Below are 21,998 nucleotides of genomic sequence, written 5' to 3'. Positions count from 1 at the left end.
AACAACATTTGGTTATGATCACGCATTGCAGATGAGGTGAGAAGCTCTGAGGCTTCCCACCTGCACTGGATTATCGTGTTGCTCTTCAGCCAATTCATTTTGCAGGTGTAACTGCATGAAGAGTCACCTTAGCAGCGCCTACACCCATCTCAAAGGTACACAACTGGCACCAGTGTGTGCCTCAGCCATACCAATTTCATTTTGAATTAACCATGTACATTTTGCTAGGGATTTATCCTAAAATTGAATTGCAAGCCTGTTGTGTTTTGGTCAGTTCATATGACACATTGTTCTATTGCATGCCAATTCTGCACACACTTGGCATACATTTTGTGTCAGCCTCTCATTTGCCACCAGGGTCTGATCGGCCATGCGTTCAAATGCCCTATGTGAGCATATTGTGATGCAGGACAACAGTGTTGTACAACACATACTGTGGAGGTGAAAGGCACAATTAATGAGCATTCAGCCAGGTTGACTTACCTCGGCCCAGCACCGGAGCAGTGTGTGGTCCCTGGACAGATGTCAAGTCCAACCTAGTAGCAGAAGTCAGTGTGCGTCTTTGATTCTGGGAGGACCGCATTGTACCTACAATGATAAGTGTGATTTGCAAATTTACATTCCTGCTGCCACACGTGATGCACTCAATTTCAGGCACAGAGGACGAGCACAAGCAGTTGTGGGCACCACCGTTGCCGAAGTGTGTCATACATGATGTAACGAGTGATCCCACATATAACTTAGAATGGGCCCACTACCTTGATGCTACCTATATCATAATGACATGCCTACGAATCCAGAGGTAAGGTCCACTATCATGTTTTGTTGATGCCCAGAAAATTATCCATTCAATGTTCACAGTACATGACCAGCTGTGTGGACTGTGCAATTTAATGTATGTTGGAAAGATTTGAAGTTGGACAGTGTATGCATTGTCAATACTACAGGGACTGGTATCTCACTGTTTGTTTTTCATTTCCATGTCTGTGCAAATACAATTTCTTGATTAGGTCTACTGGTACTATTACAATATAGTGGGTACACCCTTTTGACTAGTTGTGGCCCTCGATTACAGGATTGGTTTCCCCGGTCTGGGTCTGTTGGTGAAATACATGTTGTGTACCACAATTACAAAGGTATGATGAGCCAAGACATTTTATATTTTGTCTTTCGCTGTTCACAAATGTCGTATGGTAAAGGTGAATGTACATTGACAACTCCAATTGTAATGAAGCAAATTTTGCATCACTGGATGACCGAACCACCGCCCCCCACCACCACCCTCCGCGCCTGGACCCCGATCAGCACCGAAGACACCATACGCACGATGAACTCCATCCACTCCGGATCTCCGACAGACCCCTGCCCGCACCACGTCTTCAACAAGGCCGACACTGTCATCGCACCCCACCTGCGGGACATCATCAACACCTCCTTCGACATCGCCACCTTCCCGGAGAGCTGGAAGCACGCCGAACTCAGCGCTCTACTCAAGAAACCATCAGCAGACCCTACCGACCTCAAGAATTACCGCCCCATCTCGCTGCTCCCGTTTCCGGCCAAAGTCATCGAGAAGACCGTCAACAAGCAACTGGCCGCCTTCCTCGAGACGAACGGCTCCCTCAACCTCTCACAGTCTGGCTTCCGGGCCAACCACAGCACCGAGACCGCCCTGATCGCAGCCACAGACGACATCCGAGCCCTGCTCGACAACGGAGAAACAGCGGCCCTCATCCTCCTGGACCTCTCCGCGGCCTTCGACACTGTCTGACACCGCACCCTAGTACAGCGCCTCAGCAACGTCGGAATCCAGGAGAAGGCACTGGAGTGGATCACCTCCTTCCTCACCGGAAGGACACAGAGAGTCCGCCTCCCCCCGTTCAGATTGGAGGCCACCGAAGTCATCTGCGGCGTCCCTCAAGGCTCCTCGCTCAGCCCAACACTCTTCAACGTCTACATGAGCCCCCTCGCAGCCATCGCACGCCGGCACAACCTGAACATCATCTCCTACGCCGACGACACCCAGCTGATCCTCTCCCTCACCAACGACCCCGCCACCGCCAGAGCCAACCTGCACGAAGGGATGACAGAAGTAGCCAAATGGATGTCGAACAGCCGCCTGAAACTGAACTCAGACAAGACGGAAGTCCTCATCCTGGGCTCCTCGCCCTCCGCCTGGGACGACTCCTGGTGGCCCCCCGCCCTGGGCAGCGCACCCAAACCAACTGACCACGCACGCAACCTGGGCTTCATCCTGGACTCCTCCCTCTCCATGACCAGACAAGTCAACGCCGTCTCCTCGTCGTGCTTCCACATCCTGCGAATGCTACACAAGATCTTCCGATGGATCCCCACCGAGACCAGGAAGACGGTCACCCAGGCCCTCGTCACCAGCCGTCTGGACTACGGCAACTCCCTCTACGCCGGAACCACCGCCAAACTCCAGAAGAGACTCCAGCGGATCCAGAACACCTCAGCACGACTCATCCTGGACATCCCCCGCCGCAGCCACATCTCCGGACACCTGAGAGACCTGCACTGGCTCCCGGTCAACAAGAGAATCACCTTCCGGCTCCTCACCCACGCACACAAAGCCTTACACAACCAAGGACCAGGATACCTCAACAGCCGCCTCAACTTCTACGCTCCCACACGCCAGCTTCGATCGACCAGCCACGCCCTCGCCGCCATCCCCCGCATCCGAAGAGCCACCACATGTTAATGTTAATGTTAATGGGTGACTTATATAGCGCACGGCTACTCCAAGGAGTGTCCCGGCGCTTTCTGACCCATTACTGAAAAAAGGAGAAGGACAACAAAAACATAACAGAATTACTGATTAAAAAGCCAAGTTTTCAGGGCCTTTCTAAAGGCAAACAGGTTGGGGATGCGGCGGAGATCAACGGGAAGGGAGTTCCATAGTTTGGGGGCGAGATGTTTAAAGGAACGTCCACCAATTCTGGCCTTCTTAATGGGAGGCACCATTGCCAGGCCAAGATTTTCCGACCGGAGAGATCTGGTGGGCTTGTAGAAAGAAAGCCGTTTCTGAATGTAGGAGGCCCCTACCAAATGGAGTGCCTTATGGGCCAGTGTAAGAGCTTTGAATGTGATTCGCTTCTTAATCGAAAGCCAGTGCAGGGAGGAAAGCAACTCAGATGATCTGGCTTGCCGGGGTAGGCCGAAGATGGCTCTGGCCGCAGAGTTTTGTACAACCTGGAGTTTGTGCAAGAGATAATCCTGCTAACCCAGGTAGAGGATATTTGAATAGTCAAGCCTGGAACAAATCAGAGCTTGTACTGTCAGCTTCCTATGGGCTAGAGGGAGCAGAGGAAGGAATTTGCGCATCATTTTTAGCAGACCAAAACAGGTACCCGTGAGACCTGTGATCTGTGTTTTCAAAGCAAGGGTGTTATCAATTTTGACCCCAAGGTTTTTGGCGACCAAAGAGGAGGAGGAGGGGGGGGACATGCAAACCGGCCACCATTCCTGCCAGGGCGGATCTGCCTGACAGCCGAAGAAGAGCACCTCAGATTTATCAGGGTTGCACTTGAGGCTGCTTCGCTGAAACCAGTTGAAGACAGCCCCAAGGCAACCACGGATGCTCTCCCCGTCGAACTCCATGCCCTTCTTGCAGGTGAAGAGGAGCTGGGTGTCGTCAGCGTATGATATGATCTGGGCACCCATTGACTCCGCCAGTACCGCCAATGGAGTCATGAAGATGTTAAAAAGGGTCGGGCTCAGCACCGACCCTTGTGGGACTCCGACATCCATAGGCGGCATCTCGGCGGAGTACGGGGGGGCCCAGACCACTTGTCGACGACCCGCTAGGTAAGATCTCAGCCAGCTCAACACCGTCCCTCTGAGACCGATCTCGTGAAGTCTTCTCAAGAGGGCATCATGCGGGACGGTGTCGAAGGCCGCCGACAGATCCAACAACACCAGCATTGCTCTTCCGCCTGTGTCGAGAACTTCCTTAATGGCTTCGTTAACTTCCAAAAGAGCGGTCTCAGTGCTCAAGTTGGAGCGGAAGCCAGATTGGGTAGAGTGAAGTAACCCATGGTCTTCAAGGAAGGAAGAAAGCACAGAGTGAACGTGCTTCTCGACGATCTTAGCCAAACTGGGCAGGAGAGATATGGGCCTATAGTTAGCATGTATCTCTGGATCAAGGCCTGGTTTTTTTAGAAGGGGAACGACCATTGCCTTCTTCCAGGCTGGCGGAACCATGCCGCAGGACAAAGAAAGGTTCAAAACAGAAGAGATTAAGGAATTCAGAGTCATGGCATTCCTGGCTAAAAAGCTCGCCGGACACGGGTCAAGCGGAGAGCCAGATTTAATCCTGAGTAGAAGATCCAGAGAATTAGATTCCAATAAAGGAGGAAACTCCGATAGAATGGGGCAGGAATCAGGAGATAAGGACGTCAGATTGGAGTCATGCAATGATGCAATAAGGGCAGCTGGTGGAAAAGATTCTTGAATCAATTTGATTTTAGTGTTAAAGAAAATGGCCAGCTCCTTTACCCAAGGTTCGGAGAACTTGTGCTGGACTATGCTAGATTTGGGAGAGATAAACTCTTTGACAATGGTAAAAATTTCTTTACTGGAATTTGACGCAGACTCAATTCTATCTGAAAAATAGTTCTTTTTGGCCTCAAGAATGTCAAAGTGGTAAGATTTAATAGATAGTTTATAGGCAGACTTAGCTTCTTGATCATAATGCTTCCGCCAGAGTCTTTCGGCTACCTTACAGTTACGCCGTGCCAGAGCAAGTGATTTAGAAAACCAAGGGGCCGAGCAGCGCTTGACAGATGAAGAGGGGGTAGAAAGAGGAGCAAGATCATCAAGCCTTTCAGTTAACCATTCCTGGAAGGTTTCAAGGTCCCTCTCCAGATGGCCGGATAGGATACAGGGATATTCCTGAAGCGCTTGAGCCAGAATCTCAGGAGTAATTTTATGCAGAGGTCTTCTGGGGTGCCTGAGGTGGTCTGAATTAGTATAAGATGTTTTACTTCTGGCCTGAATTACAAAACTGATCAAAGAATGGTCAGACCAGAGAACAGGGGTGGGATGGGACATAATAAGGGGAAAGGTGGAGAACACTTGGTCAAGCGTGTGACCCTTATCATGAGTCGCACTTGAGATGTAAGGAATTAGACCAAGAGGAACAGTGATGTCCTTGATTTTAATCGTTTCACTGTCCAACTCAACGTCCATATGGATGTTAAAATCCCCTAACATTATGCAATTTTCCACCTTCAAGCAAAGAGCAGTAATAGCAGAATGAAGATCATCGAAGAAGGAACCCCGCAGACCCGGAGGTCTATAGACAAGAAGCCCGGTAAAAGATTGATGCGGGGAGAGTGCAATGGAAAAGGCGAGGGATTCGCAGCCAGGAATAGGCAGGGATGGAATAACTGTGCAGGCAAAAGATCTTAGAACTGCAAGTGCCACACCACCACCTTTTCCCACTGTCCTATCCTGTCTGTAAACAATATAATCAGGCGGAAAGGCTGCCGCGATGTCAGGATTAGACGACTCGCAGAGCCATGTTTCTGTGAGCAAGAGACAGAGTGGTTTCTCAGAGGTAAGTAGCTCAAAGATGTCCAGAGCGTGCCTATGCAATGAGCGGGTGTTAAGCAATAAGCACTTAAACTGTTTAGATGGGAATGGACGGGAACCCTCAGAAGCCCGGTAAATGTTAGGATACCAACCACAACCTGGGCAGCAGCATTTGCCTTTGAATCGGCCAGGAAAGACATACCGACAGGTAGCGGTATTAAGGTTCAATGATAGTAGATCCGCTGCAGAGTAAGTAAGCCTAAGTCCAGGGCCTGCCACCGCGACATCCGCTGCCGTGTCGCGGACGGGCGCAGACGGGCAGGACTCTGGCACGACTCCGGCGCAGATCCGGCGCGCCCGCTGATCGCGTCCGCTGCGCGGAGTCATCCCTGCCCGTTTTTATGACGCTGCAAATCGCGTCAGGAAGCCCAACCCTACCCAAGATGGCGGCCAAAAACCGGTGCCCTGCCCTCGGCGTCAATACTCAGCCGAGAGCAGGTCCGGTGCAAGAGGGGAGGGGGTGAGAAGGGGATTTGAAGCGCTACAAGCGCTGGGGGGTCAGAGCACAATAATACACAATAATCCCACCTTTTAAGCTCAGGTGAAACGAAGTGCAAAATGCAAGAAGCAAAATTTTAAAATCAGTTAAAACAAAGAGGAAAGGCAAGAGACCTCCCGGCTTCCGCCTCAGGAGGGGGAAAAGCGTGCAGAATCAGAATTACCTGCACTCGCCCTCTCGTCCCTTTTATGACGCTGCAAATCGCGTCAGGAAGCCCAACCCTACCCAAGATGGCGGCCAAAAACCGGTGCCCTGCCCTCGGCGTCAATACTCAGCCGAGAGCAGGTCCGGTGCAAGAGGGGAGGGGGTGAGAAGGGGATTTGAAGCGCTACAAGCGCTGGGGGGTCAGAGCACAATAATACACAATAATCCCACCTTTTAAGCTCAGGTGAAACGAAGTGCAAAATGCAAGAAGCAAAATTTTAAAATCAGTTAAAACAAAGAGGAAAGGCAAGAGACCTCCCGGCTTCCGCCTCAGGAGGGGGAAAAGCGTGCAGAATCAGAATTACCTGCACTCGCCCTCTCGTCCCTTTTATGACGCTGCAAATCGCGTCAGGAAGCCCAACCCTACCCAAGATGGCGGCCAAAAACCGGTGCCCTGCCCTCGGCGTCAATACTCAGCCGAGAGCAGGTCCGGTGCAAGAGGGGAGGGGGTGAGAAGGGGATTTTAAGCGCTACAAGCGCTGGGGGGTCAGAGCACAATAATACACAATAATCCCACCTTTTAAGCTCAGGTGAAACGAAGTGCAAAATGCAAGAAGCAAAATTTTAAAATCAGTTAAAACAAAGAGGAAAGGCAAGAGACCTCCCGGCTTCCGCCTCAGGAGGGGGAAAAGCGTGCAGAATCAGAATGGGAGGAAGATCCTTCTCCTACCTGGCCGCCAAGACTTGGAACTCCCTTCCGGCCCACCTCCGCCTGACCCAGGACCACCTCGCCTTCAGGAAGCAGCTCAAGACCTGGCTATTCGAGCAGTAGCGGACCCCCCCCCCCAGCGCCTTGAGACCCTCCGGGTGAGTAGTGCACTATACAAATGCTCTGATTGATTGATTGATTGACATAGGTGGGCACTGTTTGTCCCTCTGTCGTCTCCTGACAATGTATGCATTTTGACCATCTCCTGGCCAGTTTGACTTACCAGTTAGTCTGGTTGTCATGCCTTCCTTTGTACATTGCCGATTCCTCCCATTAGATGCGGTGACCGCTGCTACTGCAGTTGTCTGTGTTCTGGCTGGATGTGTCAATGGGTGAGAAGAGAGAAAAGTAAACAAATGGGAAATGTGCTTGTGGAACTTTTCGGGGATTTGCCCATATCTTCTGCATGCTAACAGTGTTGTGAAGTACTGCCGCAGACGGGGCAGGTAGGAGCAGTGTTGTGTTGGGGATGTAATGGCATGGCAGAGTGGAAAATGGACAACAGAATATGTGTATGATATATTTACATCTGATGATACTCTCACCTTCTGCTTTGTGATTAAGGCTGGCACAGGGTGATGTACTTCCTGGAGAATTTGTGGCAGGTTTACAAGTCCCTTGAACAAGATTTACACTGCTGTTGCATCACTTCTGTGACACAACAGTGGTGTACAACAGACGACACATTTAGAATTATTCGCAACGTGACGCTTCTATGGTGAAACATCACATTGTGAGGCCCTGCGCAACATTGAACCTGCGTCAGCTATGATGTAGCCAGGGTGGGCATTCCTTTGGGATATGCCGCGTACAAGTTATTCAGTGAAATCTACAAGATTTCACGGAGTCACTTTTCATAGGCCGCTGCGGCTAAACCTTACGCCTGCTTGAAGTAGACGTAAGGAGTGGCGCAGCACGTTAGGTATGGGCAGTGCATCGACATTATTGGAGTTGCATCGCTCTTGCAACACGACTCCAGCAAAGCCCCCCTACACACCATCAGATTCAACACACATCTGTCTATCCCTGCTCCACAGTGCACCATCATCTAAATGCGATGCATCCGTGTTTGCGCAAGGGTTGAATTGCATGTTACATTGGTACTGGCGCTTTCCTGCTAATATTTGTCAATTGCTACTTTAATTTTTTTAGTTTATTTAGCATTTCCATATATCATTGCACATTTTCAGTCAATATGAACAGTTATTGAATTAGCAGGGTTGTGTATGTATGGCAGCAGTACTGTGCCATGTTTTTAATAGGGGGAGGGATTAGCTTTTCTGATGCAAAGGATTCTGGGACTTGTGGTGCCACGTAGAGGGTGACACATGAGTCTCTGAATGACTAAATTTTTATACACACTTTAGACAACTTCCATAATCACAATGACAGTGTAACACAGACAATCTTTTCATGCACTTTTTCTTTTCATTCCATTTACCTTGTACCACGTAGCGGATGTCACTGACAGGCAGCCCATGGACCAAGTAGGTGTGTATTGTTGTGAGGATATCCTCCTCCAGTGGGGTGAGACGGATGCGGGGTCCAGGGCATGCAGCAGGGAGGATCCTGCTTAATTCGATCCTGGAGTATTTCTCCTTCACCCTCTGCCTTTCGTCCTGCCACTTTTTTTTTATGTCCTCTACTGTGCGCCTCTCCTCCCCCAAGGCTGAGACAGCAGTGGCTATCTGCTGCCATAGGTCTGCCTTCTGTGTCCCACTGGTGCAGTAGGGTGGGTGTCCATATAGGCGCTTGTGGTGCCTGACTATGAACTCCACAAGCATGGTGTTCTCCTCTGCTGTAAAGTTCCTTTTTCTCCTCATTTCGATTTTCCTTGGCACTGTGAGTGTTGTAGACACGAACTCTCTGTGGCCAAACCTGTTCCTTCAATGTGTGCTGCTTTTATGTGTTTTGTGGTGCTGGTCAATTAGTGTTAATTGGCTTCAGCTGGTGCGTGGTGGGGGATGGTAGGCACTGGCAACATTCACCATGGCAAAATGGAGCTGTTGGCTGGGATTGGCTGCAGTGTGTCAGCTGATCCATGGTGGGGGATGGTAGGCACTTGGACAGGTGTTTACCCTTGGCTAACATGACCAACTGCCAAAATTCATATCTTCCGGCCCGGAATCAGATTTTCCGGCCCGGAATCGTAAATTACGGCATTATGCCGGAAATTGCGGGCCGGAATCGTAAATTCCGCCGCAGAGCCGTAAATTCCGGCCCGGTGGCGGAAATTACGGCCCGGGTGCAGACGTAAAGTTAGTAGTCATAAGTCTGTTCTGTGAATACCGAAAGTAGTAAGTTCATTCTGTGAATCCCGAAAGTAGTAAATTCATTCTGTGAATCCTGAAAGTAGTAAGTGCATTCTGTGAATACCAAATTGTAGTAAGTGCATTCCGTGAATACCAAATTGTAGTAAGTTTAGGATTTAATCTTAAGTTCATTCTGTGAACCGGGCCCACAGTGTTTAAAAACTAATTACACTTTGGAGCAAATGTGTGGAGGAGCATGCAGGGAATGATTTGAGAAAAAATCTGTTTCCTGACTAGGAGGTTACATGAAGAATTAGAGTGTAAAAATTAAAAAAAAATTATTATGAAGTGAGAATCCCAACGATAATATGAGAAGTTGAGATTTTCTGGGAGACAAACTAAAGCAATTAAAAAACAATATAGGTTGTAAGGGATATTTTGCTTTCTTAAATAAATACATTAGTCTTTGAAAAAAACAACATTGTTGGATGTAATGAGACTAATGAAAACCTATTTGTGTGCTAAATTGCATGAAAGTGAAAAAATACCCAAAAACTAATTTATGACAGTTTTTTAGAGATCTACCAAATCTTTTAAAGGAAAAGTGATGTGTAAAACTAAGATACAAAGAAAGTGAATACAATCCGTAATATTGCAATGAAGTGTTACGCTTTGAGTGACTATGCGGTTCATTCTCCAATATGATACAATAGTGTAACTAGTAGTTTACTTGAGTACTAGAGAATTGTCTCACCTTGAGAGCAGGCCCAGTCGACAAGTGTACTCAATAGTGTGGGTGTAAAATGTCATTTTTGTTGCTTCTATCACTAACGTAATGTGTCACAATAACATAATAATGCTTTTGTCCCTTACAGCTGAATTTATACATTGCTCTTAAAGACCCCTTAAGTAATCCAACTCCCCTTACGCTATACAGGTAAACCAAATGGTTGCTCTTACACGATTATGCCGCATAGTCGCATCGCATTTGGTGCTGTAAGAACAGCGTTTTTTGGGTTCAGTCAAACAGTAGTCTGTGCATAGGATGTTAACAATGCAGGTAATAACAATGTGTTAATGCATTATACTTGAAATGGACAGAAAGCAACCCACTAATACAATCTTCTAATGTTATAACTAGCATAAGACTGAATAATTTGCTGTATTACACAACCATTGGCACATTTATCTGCAGTCACTATTGAGTGTAGTCATTAAATAGCTCAGTATACAAACCCTATGCCACTCTATGTTATACGTCCATTAATCCATTTATTCACCCACTGGCTCATTCTTGAATTCAGTCACCCATGCACAATAAATAACACATAACAACTCCAAAAATATCTACAAGACCACTTAAATAATAGATGTAGAAAAAGGCTAATTGTGCCTGTGTAAATGTGACTGCCAAGTGCTTGCAAGAACCAATAAAAAAATCTAGTGCAAATGGGAACATAATTATAAGGTTTTATTATTCTGGCTTTTCTCTAGTTATTAATACTAAAATTTCCTGCTAATAACAGCTTGAACCTTATGCATAACCATGTACACATATCAAGTGTAACCATTTAGTGGCATTATAATTCTTACTGCTTCCTCAAAGGATCCAAATCCAAGCTCAGTTTAATTACTTTAAACAGCTAAAAAAATGCTTAAGGTTAAATGTTGATAATTTGTTCTCACAAACCATATACCATCAGACTGAATGTTCGAATAAGATATTTGCAATGCTAATCTTAATCTTAGCAATTGTGCCCCGTAATGTACCTAAAAGCGTCTACAATGCTTTTGTATTACAACATGAATTTCTGACCATGTCTGTGTATTGAAACTAATATGCCTTTTGTATGTCCTTTCCCCCAGCTAATGTCTGCCCCAAATGTGGCGAAATACATCACCTCCAGCTGAGGGAACCGCCTACTTAAACATAGTGGTTATGTATATTGCAAAGAGCGCAATTCCGAGCCTAGGTGTCATTGGAGGTGTGTGCAATACTACAGCGCCAATTGCAAAGGCAGAGCGGTTACTCTGGGCAACTCTGTTTTAAGAAACACAGACCATAACCACTCTGCATCTGCAACGGCGATTGAAGTGAGATAATGTGTTAATGAAATAAAGTAATGGCAGGTAACTCTAATGAACCGTGTGGTGCGATTTTAATGGAGGTAGCCCAACATATCCCTAAACATGTTGCAACAAGTATGCCTATTCCAAACTTGCGAAGAATTATACAACATAAGAAACAGGCATGTAACGCTAAATGAGTGAACCCCCAAACCTTTGCTGATATAAGTATCCCACCGCAACTGTCTGTCACTGTTTGTAATGAACCCTTCCTTGAGAGGTTGGAGAACAGTGAGGTGTGGATGATGGATGGTACATTTAAAGCATGCCAGCCCCTTTTACCCAAATATATACTATTCACGGCTACACAAACAACACAGTAGTCCCGTTGGTCTACAGTTTGCTCCCAGACAAGCAATCCTCAATGTATACTGAGCTTTTATCAGTTATAAAATCTAAAACTTCAAGCAAAAGTCAGCGTAAAGTTTTAATGGACTTTGAATTACCAATGATAAATACTATAAGCAAATTGTACTTAGATCCCAAAATCCAAGAATGTTTTTTCCACTTTTCACAGGCATACTGGCGCAAAATTCAAAAAACATCTCTGCTTAAGAATTATGTGTCTGACAGCAAACTTCAGTTTGAGCTAAAAAAGCTAACAGCCCTTTGCTTTGTTCAGTCTGAAAGTGTAGAAAAGTACTACACATGTATTACTGAGTCAGATTACTTTACGTCAAACGAGGAGAAATTGGCACCTATTCGAAATTATTTTGAAGACACCTGGATTGGCCATCTAAGCAGGTCGGGTCTCAGAAGGAAGCGACGTTTTCTTGTGGATTAGTGGAACTGCTACTCGACCTGCTTAGAGGGAGAAGCTAAGACAAATAATGCCATAGAGGGATGGCACAACTCAGAGAACAACTCAATTAGCAAACTGCACCCTAATTTGTACAATTTCTTGGAAATTTTGCTGAAGGAGCAAAGTTTTCAAGAAATGCTCATGTCCCAATCTTCCACAGGTAGTCTTAACCCACGTATGTCCCATAGAACAAAGGAAATGTCGGCAACACTATTGGCAGCATTACAACTCTTTAAGTTGTCTGTGGCTTCAGACTACCTTTCTAGCCTTGCCAACATACTGATTTCATATGTCTAACTGTATTTGTATTTCCTTTTTAACCGACATAATGCACCCATTTCAGTTGTGTATACAAATCGATAAATGTCTTCACCACAAACCACTGAATATAGATTGTACGCCAAAGCCAAAAACACCTGAAACCAAGAGCCATGTGGAAACAAATGAGACAAAGCAAGTAATTGGCATCCCTGTGGCTAATCTCGAGATAACCTCTTTGAACTACAAGAGCCTTCAAATTATGAAATGACTAAAAGCATGTAGGAGCACAACGATATTTCAGAGAAGAGCACCCTCAACACAATCAGACAAACCCAACAGAAAGAGGTACATAAAGAGATGCTCTAAACTCCAAACCTTTTATCTCAATTCCAAAAATGAACCGATAGAGACTCACAAGACGACTAACACCCATTACAACGAAGGACATAAAGTAACACTTTCAATTGTGTATAGTAATCGAGAAATGTCTTCCCTTACCTTGAGAAGCGTTCTTCCTACTACTCTTGGCCTTCTCTTCTGTCCATGTGTTCCCAAAGAGTCCTTTTCCCATTGTATGCCACCCTCCAAATGAACCATTGTCCATTTCATGGTCGGTTGGATTCCATGTAGTCTTCCAAATCCAGCAGTGCAATCCAAATCCATCTGGTAGAGTAGTAATCCAACCTGGCCTGCAACAGCAAATATCCCAACCAAATTGCAGCAAAGTCCATCCAAAAACATGCCAACAGCAAAGATTTCAAACAAATTGTGCTAAATCCATCCTAAGAACACGCCACTAAATCCAACGATGGCATTGCACAAAATAGAGCCCCCAATCGTCTTCCGATCAGCATCTGCAGCAAAGATTCCATCCAAATTGGGTGATTGCAGCAAAGTCCTTCCCAAATCCAAGGTCCTTGTTAAAAACAAAGTTCCGCTTCCGAACACGCCACCAAATCCAACAATGGTATTGCAAGAAATAGACTTCCGGAATCGTACCCCCATAACCTTCTGCACCTGACCTTGTAGATTGAAAGTGCAGATCCAAACATTGCATTTGCCGACTACAGCATAACCTGTAAAATCTACATGTCCATCAAGCAATTCCTAATGAATTTTTCTGACAAAGTTCAATGTCATGTTAATCAAGCTTGTAATAAAGTTATTACTAATGGATGTATGTAAGTAACTACAATATCTTGTAAACCTACCTTTCAATTCTGATTTTTGTACAAGAAAGCGAACAACACGTGGCCTCTTATCATTCTCCTTACTTTGTCTATTCTTGCGATATTAAACCTTACTGTACATCAACTAATAAAATTGAAATTGTAGTCCCTTACCTTGCCGTAGCTCTCAGTTCCACCTGCTGTCTGTTTCTAGACGAATTCCGGAATGAGGTCAGGTCCGTTAGCACGTCTGCGTCAAACGCAATCTATAAAAATTAAAAAGGGACAAGCGTTATGTGCACTAGGTTTTTATGAAACAATGAAATGAACCCATATCCATGTAAGATCAACTTTACCACCACTATATGTATCCAATAGGCATTAAAAAGTGTCCTACATTAACGGAGTTCTCTAGGCAGCTTCTCAGTCCCGCGGTGACCCAACGAATGATGCAATGTACGCCTGGACACCGACGTCACCATACCTCATAGTCGTGTGTAAAAATCAAACAACCATTTGCAATGCAATAGGTCTCGCATTCGCGAAATTTTAAGCTATTGGCATTGTAAATGACAATGCTTTTTATTTATCTGTTTTCAAAACCAACACATAGATAAAATGTTTGTAATTTACAATGCCAGTAGCTCAAAGTCTCGCAAATGCAAGACCTATTGCATTGCAAGACCACTGGTGCTGCTCAGTCCTTGTGTCCTTGTATACGTGAAGGGGCGTGTGATCGTGTGCACTGATCCCTGGTGTGTGTCCTGGGAAGGCTGCCTTTACGAGCACATAGAAACATCCGGTGTGCCAGCCGGTGGACATGGAACTTACAGTAGTGCTCATCCTGTGTGTGCTAGAGTGATCGTGTTCAAGGGGCCCTTGTGCAGTGTCTGTCCTGGGAGGACAATCTTCACATTTTCCACTACATGCCAGTGTGCGCCGTATCAGCCGGCAGGCACAGGAGCTTACAACGTGGCTCGGCTAATGCTACACTGAAGACGTGTTTAAAGAAACTCTCCAGATAGACCCCCCTGTCGGTAAAGTGACTTCTCTTCTGCTCCGCGTGCTCTACCACCCCTCAGTCAGCCTCCAGCCCCGCCCCCCCTTCTTCTTCAGGACAGGGCATCTAAGCGCGTGGTGCAAGGAATTGATAATAAATGTGTGTCCAGCTGGAAAATAATGCAACGTGCCTAGCTCAACCTTTTCTCACTTCAGAATCGCAAGGTGCTGTAAGTTGTCTGAAAAGTGACATGGCGCTATGCAATGGACTGGTAAATAATAAAGGACTCCCCAGCTAAAACCAATGCCCTAAGCACAACTCTACGTTCTCCACGAAAATGAGGCGCACTGAACGGCAAAATGCAGGCACTACACATATTTTAAAAGTTAGCCATGAAGAAATGTAAAATGCGTATTTTATATTGTATGCAAATGATAGAATGCGTCCAGATTTTACCCCTTGCCGTCTCCAGAATCCCTAAGTGGTGTAAAGGAGCTATATCAAGCTACAGTAAATACAATTCAATAAACCGGTCTGTTTACCATAAAAATTTGCACGAGCCCGGCGCTTTTTTCCCCCATTTAGAAACGCTATAGAGTGTATGGGCGCAACATGTCGGCACTACACAAAATACTAATGAATAACTAAATATACACAACTAAAGAAACGTGTTTCTGCTTCGCGAGCAAGATCGCGTTACATACCTAGTTTTTATCAATTGTTGCATGCTAAGCGTACTGAAGCGCCTAGAATGGCAGCCTGTCAGTGCTACGCAAAACGGGGTGCCGGGAGGAGGGAAAAAGCATGGACAGCGGCTCCCTATGTGGTGTAAAGGAGCTATATCAAGATCCAATAAATACAATTAAACGGTTTGTTTACCAAAAAGATTAGAACGAGCCTGGTGCTTTCTTTCCCCCATTCAAAACGCTATAGAGTGTATGGGCGCAACATGTCAGCACTACACAGAATACCAATGAATACATAAATACACACACAACTAAAGAAATGTGTCTCTGCTTCGCAAGCAAGATCGCGTTACGTACCTAACTTTTTTTAACAATTGTTGCAGGCTAATCGTACTAGAGCCAATGCAATACAAAAAAACCAAAATGCCACGGAGTGCTAGCGGAAGTCAGGCAGCCTTCGTTGGGACGTGGGCGGGGCCTGCAAAGAAACAGGAAGGAACTGCCGGGAAAACGTCCTGGAACACTGCACGCTGAATGCTGGCTGCGGAGGGACACGCGGAAAGAGTCCGGTGAGTGGAGGGGGGGGGTGTACGCGCGTGTGTCTGTGTGTGTTCGAGTGTGTCTGTGCGTGTGTCTGTCTGTGTGCGCGTGTGTCTGTTTAAGGGGGGTGCGTGTGTGTATGCAGTGTGTGTGTGCCTGTGTGTGCGTGTGCATGCGTGTGGCTGTGTATGTGCGCATGCGTGAGTGTGGCTGTGTGTGTGTTTGCGCACGGGAATCAGCGGCAGGAGATGGGCACGGCGCCGTGCGCGCCCACGAGGTGAAATCTGCACTCGTGCACATCTCGGGTCCACATTCCCAGAAACGGGTGACAATAGTTGTCGAGCAGACAGCAATCAATGCTTCGCATTGATTGCACGTCTAGGTTCGACCTAAAAAGGACAATCCCACCCATTACATCCAATGGAAAAGCGTGGGGAAAGCAATATTACGGTTCTATGCCCACAAACATACAAAAAGTAATTGTGCTGTAATAGGTTGTAAAAAGTAATGGCCACAAGATTCTGTATCTGGGGCAACAAGCACACACACAACAACTGTCAACAATCTATACATCAGCTCAAAACAAATAACACACCCAGAAACTTCTTATCTCCTTCACTGATTTGTTTAACTTGGTTTGAAAACAAACAAATAAGTAGTGGGGTAACGTGATGAGAAGACCATGTACAGGTGACTTTCCCACCACTCCATGTATCTAATAGGCATTAATGTATCTAATAGGCATTAAACAGTCAAAGTGTCCTACCTTAACAGTGTTTAGTGGGGTAATATGATGACAAGACTATTCAAAGTGTCCTACCTTAACGGAGTTCAGTGGGGTAACGTGATGAGAAGACCATTTACAGGTGACTCCGGGCAGCTTCTCAGTCGAGCCTCGACCCAATGAATGACGCAATGTCCGCCTGAACGCCGATGTCACCATATGTCATAGTTGTGTGTAAAAATCCAAAAAGGACAATCCCAGTCATTACAGCCAGTAGCAAAGTGTGGGAAAATCAATATTACTGTTCTATGTCCATGTTCACTGTCCATAATGCAATAAAATAAATGTTCACTGTTCATAATGCAATAAAATCAATGTTCACTGTCCATAATGCAATGAAAAAAATACGTCACCATACGTCATAGTGTAAAAGAAATGACACATTCATTATCACTGTCCATATTGCACTTACATAAATGACTGGTCGCCGACGTCACCATACGTCATAGTGTAAAATAAATTACACATTCATTATCACTGTCCATAATGCACTTACATAAATGACTGGTCGCCGACGTCACCATACGTCATAGTGTAAAATAAATTACACATTCATTATCACTGTCCATAATGCACTTACATAAATGACTGGTCGCCGACGTCACCATACGTCATAGTGTAAAATAAATTACACCTTAATTATCACTGTCCTTAATGCAATAACATAAATGACTGGCCGCCGACATCACCAACAACATGTGTAAAAATGTAAAAAGGACAATCCCAGTCATTACATCCAATATAAAAGCGTGGGAAAATCAATAATACTGTTCCATGTCCATGTTCACTATCCATAATGCAATAAAATAAATGTTCACTGTCCACAATGCAATAAAAAAATGACACATTCATTATCACTCCATGTATAAAATAAATGTTCACTGTCCATATGCAATAAAATAAATGAAGTTAAACTAATAATGACAAACCTGGGACTACTTACCCATATTAGCGATGTAACAGCATGCCTTGTTGAGTACTATGCGATGTAACAGCATGCGTTGTGGAGACATACTATGTAAACCTTTCCGCGATGTAAAATTTGCGTTGTTATGCAACCGCGATGTGCGCTCATCGTTGTAATGGGTGTTTGCCGTATTTATAAAGCGCACTTTCACCCACAAAGGGAAATTTTGGCGCTGAATAACAGAGGTCTATTGGTTACCCAACTCAATAGGACTCATTTTCTCGACCTCGGAAAGTATGAAAGGCTGAGTGAATTTGCCTGGATTTGGACCTGTGACCATGAGGTCGAACACAGTCCCCACAGTGATCACAAATACATGTAAAACCCGAGAAACATGGTGTAAGTTGAGCAGAGTGCATGTGTGTATAGGACAGAGTAAGTGTAGAACGCAGAATGTACACCACACGGCAATATGTTGTAAAATATATGCACAGCAGAGTTCACAGTAGGGCCCTGTTGTGGCAATACATACTTAGAGCTTGGTGTACGCAAATCGCGGGGTAGAAAGGGTGCATGTAAAACACAGGTAAGAGGGTGGTAGATGTACAGCACTGAGACCACAGAACAAGGCAGGCCACGAAACACAAGGTAGTAGTGTATTGCACAGAAAACATGCAGAGCACAAAGCACGCGCACACAACTGCCACACAGCACAGAGTACACGTACAGCATGCAAAGTCGATATGGAAGTCATTCAGGTGGTTGTAGTGCATTTAAAAAGGGTGAAAAGACATAGAAACATCCGTGTACACGTAAATCAAGTACCAGTAGAAGAGAGTACACAGAGTTAAGCACGCAATACAAGGTAAACGCAGAGCACGCACTATACATACAACACAGAGGACACAGAATGGGTGAAGGAATAAGTGGGCGTGGAGTAAGTTAGTATAATAGGTAGAAAGGGATGAGTGGATTTTAGTGGAAGAGAGCTGGGGATGAACGAGGGCAAAGAGGGGTAATTGATGGCTGGTGGAACAGGGAATGGAGAGAAAAGAGGGTGAAGGTGAGTGAAAGAATGGGAGTGGCTATAAAAGATGTGGGGAGGTGGTAAAGGAGGAGATGAGGAATGAGGGAGGCAAAGTAGGGCGTGAGGATGGGGCGGGTAGTAAAAGAAGGGGGTAAATGCACGAGGGGAGGGGCGTGGAAGTGAGATGGGGACCTCGTGAGGGTTGAGGAGGCAAGATAGGACTCAAGCAAAGAATTAGAGTGTTGGGGCAAATGAGTACGGGAGGGCAGCGAAAGGAAGTGCAGGAGGGAAAGTGTGAAAGGGAGTTAGAATAATTTTCAGGGTGAGGGGTAAAAGGGTAGTGCGAGTGGTTTCATAGAAGCGACTTGGGAGGGGAAGTTAGGGGTTGTGAAGTGGGCGAGGAAAGCATCTACGGCTATGGGGGTGAGAGAGAACTTAGGGGGAAAGAGGGAAGCATAGGGGGTCAAGGCAGAGCCGAGGTAGGAATTTGTGAGAGGAAGTAAAGACTAAGTTAACATGAGTGGGCAGGGGGAATGAGGGTGAGGGGAAGGCGTATGGGGCATTAATTGAATATGTAAAGGGAAATCAAACCAAGAAAAGAGGTGAAAGTGAGAGAATACGGATGTGAAACTCCTGGAGAAGGCAGAGAGGCTGCTGGGGGCAGAAGGAGAGGAGGCAGGTATGTCAGAGAGGAGAGGTGGGAGTTAAAAAAAAAGCGTGGCCGCTAAACTGAAAGCGCCCGCACTGTGTTTAATGATCCACGACAAGGAATGCAGCTGGCACCCTGTACACTGCAGCTCGCCCCCAACAGCTGGATGCCGTGGGAGTGAACATTTACAGAAAAGGTGGAACATGCACCCGCTTTTGGCCAATTCCGTGCTTTCATTTTTGAAAGCCACATACAAAGGCCAATAGAATGTGTGGTAGTTGAAAAACCACACAGACAAGTTTCGAGAAAGTCTGGAGTGATTCCAAGAGGCCTCCCCAGCGCATGCGCGCTGCGCTAGGCTCGACCTAAAAAGAATTACATTTCCTTAAAAAAAGGAAGTTATTATTACCATTATAACGTTGCTTTAACTTTGTTTTTTTCAGTCAATTTGTATTTTTTTAAAATATAAAGTAAGATGTAGGGTGGGAGAGGGCCTTTAACAAAGGGTATAGGCCGAGGCAGAAGGACTATAAGGCTATTATATCATTCCCACCACTGAGAGTAGAATGTTCTAAATCAAAAAAGGACATACAGAAAGACAAATATTGGAATATGGGAGCAAAACGCTTAAACCATCCATTATATGTTGTGAGCCACTTCATTGTCTTCAATGGAGCTTCCAACATTCCAATGCTCTCATATTATTTAAATATAAAATTATAAATGAGTAAAAAAAGACTCTCTTGTAACTTTAGAGTAAAGACCTATTAGAATAAAATCATTTGAGGGTATAGACTAGTAGACAATTGTAACGTATGGTCACACACAATTCAAGCAGCACAGCATTTTGTCTAAAATTTCAAACAGAATAGGCAGCTCTGAAAAGAGACTTTTTTGTTTTTTGTCACAATATCTTTTTGTTTTTAGTGTTTTTGTTTTTTAAATGGAAAACAGACATAAGGTTTGAGCATGCATCGAAAATGACAAACGTGTGTGGGCCGTTTTGTAAGTTTATGGACTCAGATTACTATCAGGTGCGGAAGGAAATTTCTGTCCATTGGCTTGGAATGCTTACTTGTTTGGATCAACTTATCCTTCACTTTGACTCCCTTTGTTCTTATTTTTTGTCAACACCGGATATTGCTGGTGCTTATGGGAGAAGAATGCAGAGGCTATTTCACTGCTTTAAGAACCCTATGACTGAGATCTATTGCCTGTTCCTTCAATCATCATTACCAGCATTTGTGAATTTCAATCTCTTACAGCAGAGAGAAGACCCGGTCTTTCATCTGTTGTATGACGCAATTGTAGATCATCTGGCTTTGCTAATAAGTAGAGCTTGTGTGGCTCAAGTTGTTCAATCGTTCATGAAAAATCCAGAAGCCAGCATTCCAGATCAGAGCTCCTGTGACTGTCAGATCCCTGATTCGAGTCTCTACGTTCGTATCAGTGTATGTGGAAAGCGGAAGAATATGTTTGAAATGTGGATTATTGAGCCACAAACACGATCTAATTTCTTTGAAGCTGTTTGGTCTTTTCACTAAGCAGCAGTGAAGTGTGCATCGGAAGTGCTCCCAGTTCATGATGAGGTGCTCAAACATGCTAAAGTCTTCAACTTTTTTGAAAAACATACATATGGTTTTGAAAGTGTGCTCTTTATGGTGGAGCACTTCAACGCATATAAAAAAATTACACAAGGAGATCTGGCCTGCCTAGTACAAGAGTTTGTCACTTACAAAGTTATTGAATTTGCAGTTGTTCCTGCAAAAATTTAGGAAGATGCTGCACTAGTGGAGAGGTTGTTTCATATAGAACAGATGTTATCTGGTTTCATCTTGAGCGGGATTTCATCTTTCGAAGAACACAAACAAGCAAGTTCTTCTACTTTCTAAAATTGCAAGACTTCTCTTTACTTTACCACACAGTAATTCCCATGAGGAACGAGTGTTCTCAAGTGTAAGAACAGTAAAACTAAGTCACATCCAGTTTCGTGTGACAATAGGACCTCATTGTCTATGCTGATATTCCAAACAAATAGGCCACCATTCTGCAGCAGAGTCAAGCCAGAACCAAGACAGAAGTTAATCTGAAATCCAATACTTCAAAGAGGAGCAAGGGAGTGAAACTTTGATAGTTTAAACTTTCAGTAAGCGTATTGAAATTTTTTGGGGAGTCAAGCGATAGTTCATCAGATGTTTGGTTGCTTTTGATGCACATTTGGTTGTAGAGATGTGATTAGTCCTATTAACTCTTTACAGAAATACCTGATCCGTCTCTAACTCACTTCTTAAAAAATTCCTGAGTCAGACATTTAATTTGAGCCTAACATCAACAGTCATAACTGCTGAATACAAAATAGAAAAGTTGTTAATAAACAAAGACATAAGGAAATTCAGGAAAAATTAAGAACTTTGAACTGGGAGAAAAATCATAACTAACAAACTAATGCCTAAGAGGGCATTTATGGTCCAATGCCAACTTGTCCTGGGCTGCAGCAATAAGTTCGGATGAAAAGATGATGATATTACAAAGTCAGCAGCTCATACATCTAATATATAAAAACAAGTTATGAACTGTCCATTCTCAAAGTATGCGTAGTATGCCCTAAGAAGACTGAGCTCTCCGCACAGACCTCCCCCCAGAGTGAAGGGCGTGCATAGTAGACATCGCAGAGGGACTAGTTTCTCCACTGAGATCTCTCACTTGGATAAGAGGTGTGTGTAGTTGGGTTGTAAGGTGGTACTATCCTCTACACTAAGACCTCTC

The 21,998-nt window shown here is 45.0% G+C and overlaps 1 pseudogene; it reads left to right on the top strand.

The window, feature by feature from the left end:
* Nucleotides 1-5,277: 5,277 nt before the first annotated feature.
* On the top strand, nucleotides 5,278-21,371 carry LOC144784187 (uncharacterized; annotated as a pseudogene).
* The last annotated feature ends 627 nt before the right edge of the window (nucleotides 21,372-21,998 follow it).

Source organism: Lissotriton helveticus, chromosome 10 (genome assembly GCF_964261635.1).
Source record: "Lissotriton helveticus chromosome 10, aLisHel1.1, whole genome shotgun sequence".
Lineage (NCBI taxonomy): Eukaryota > Metazoa > Chordata > Amphibia > Caudata > Salamandridae > Lissotriton > Lissotriton helveticus.
This window is presented reverse-complemented; position numbering and strand designations above follow the sequence as displayed.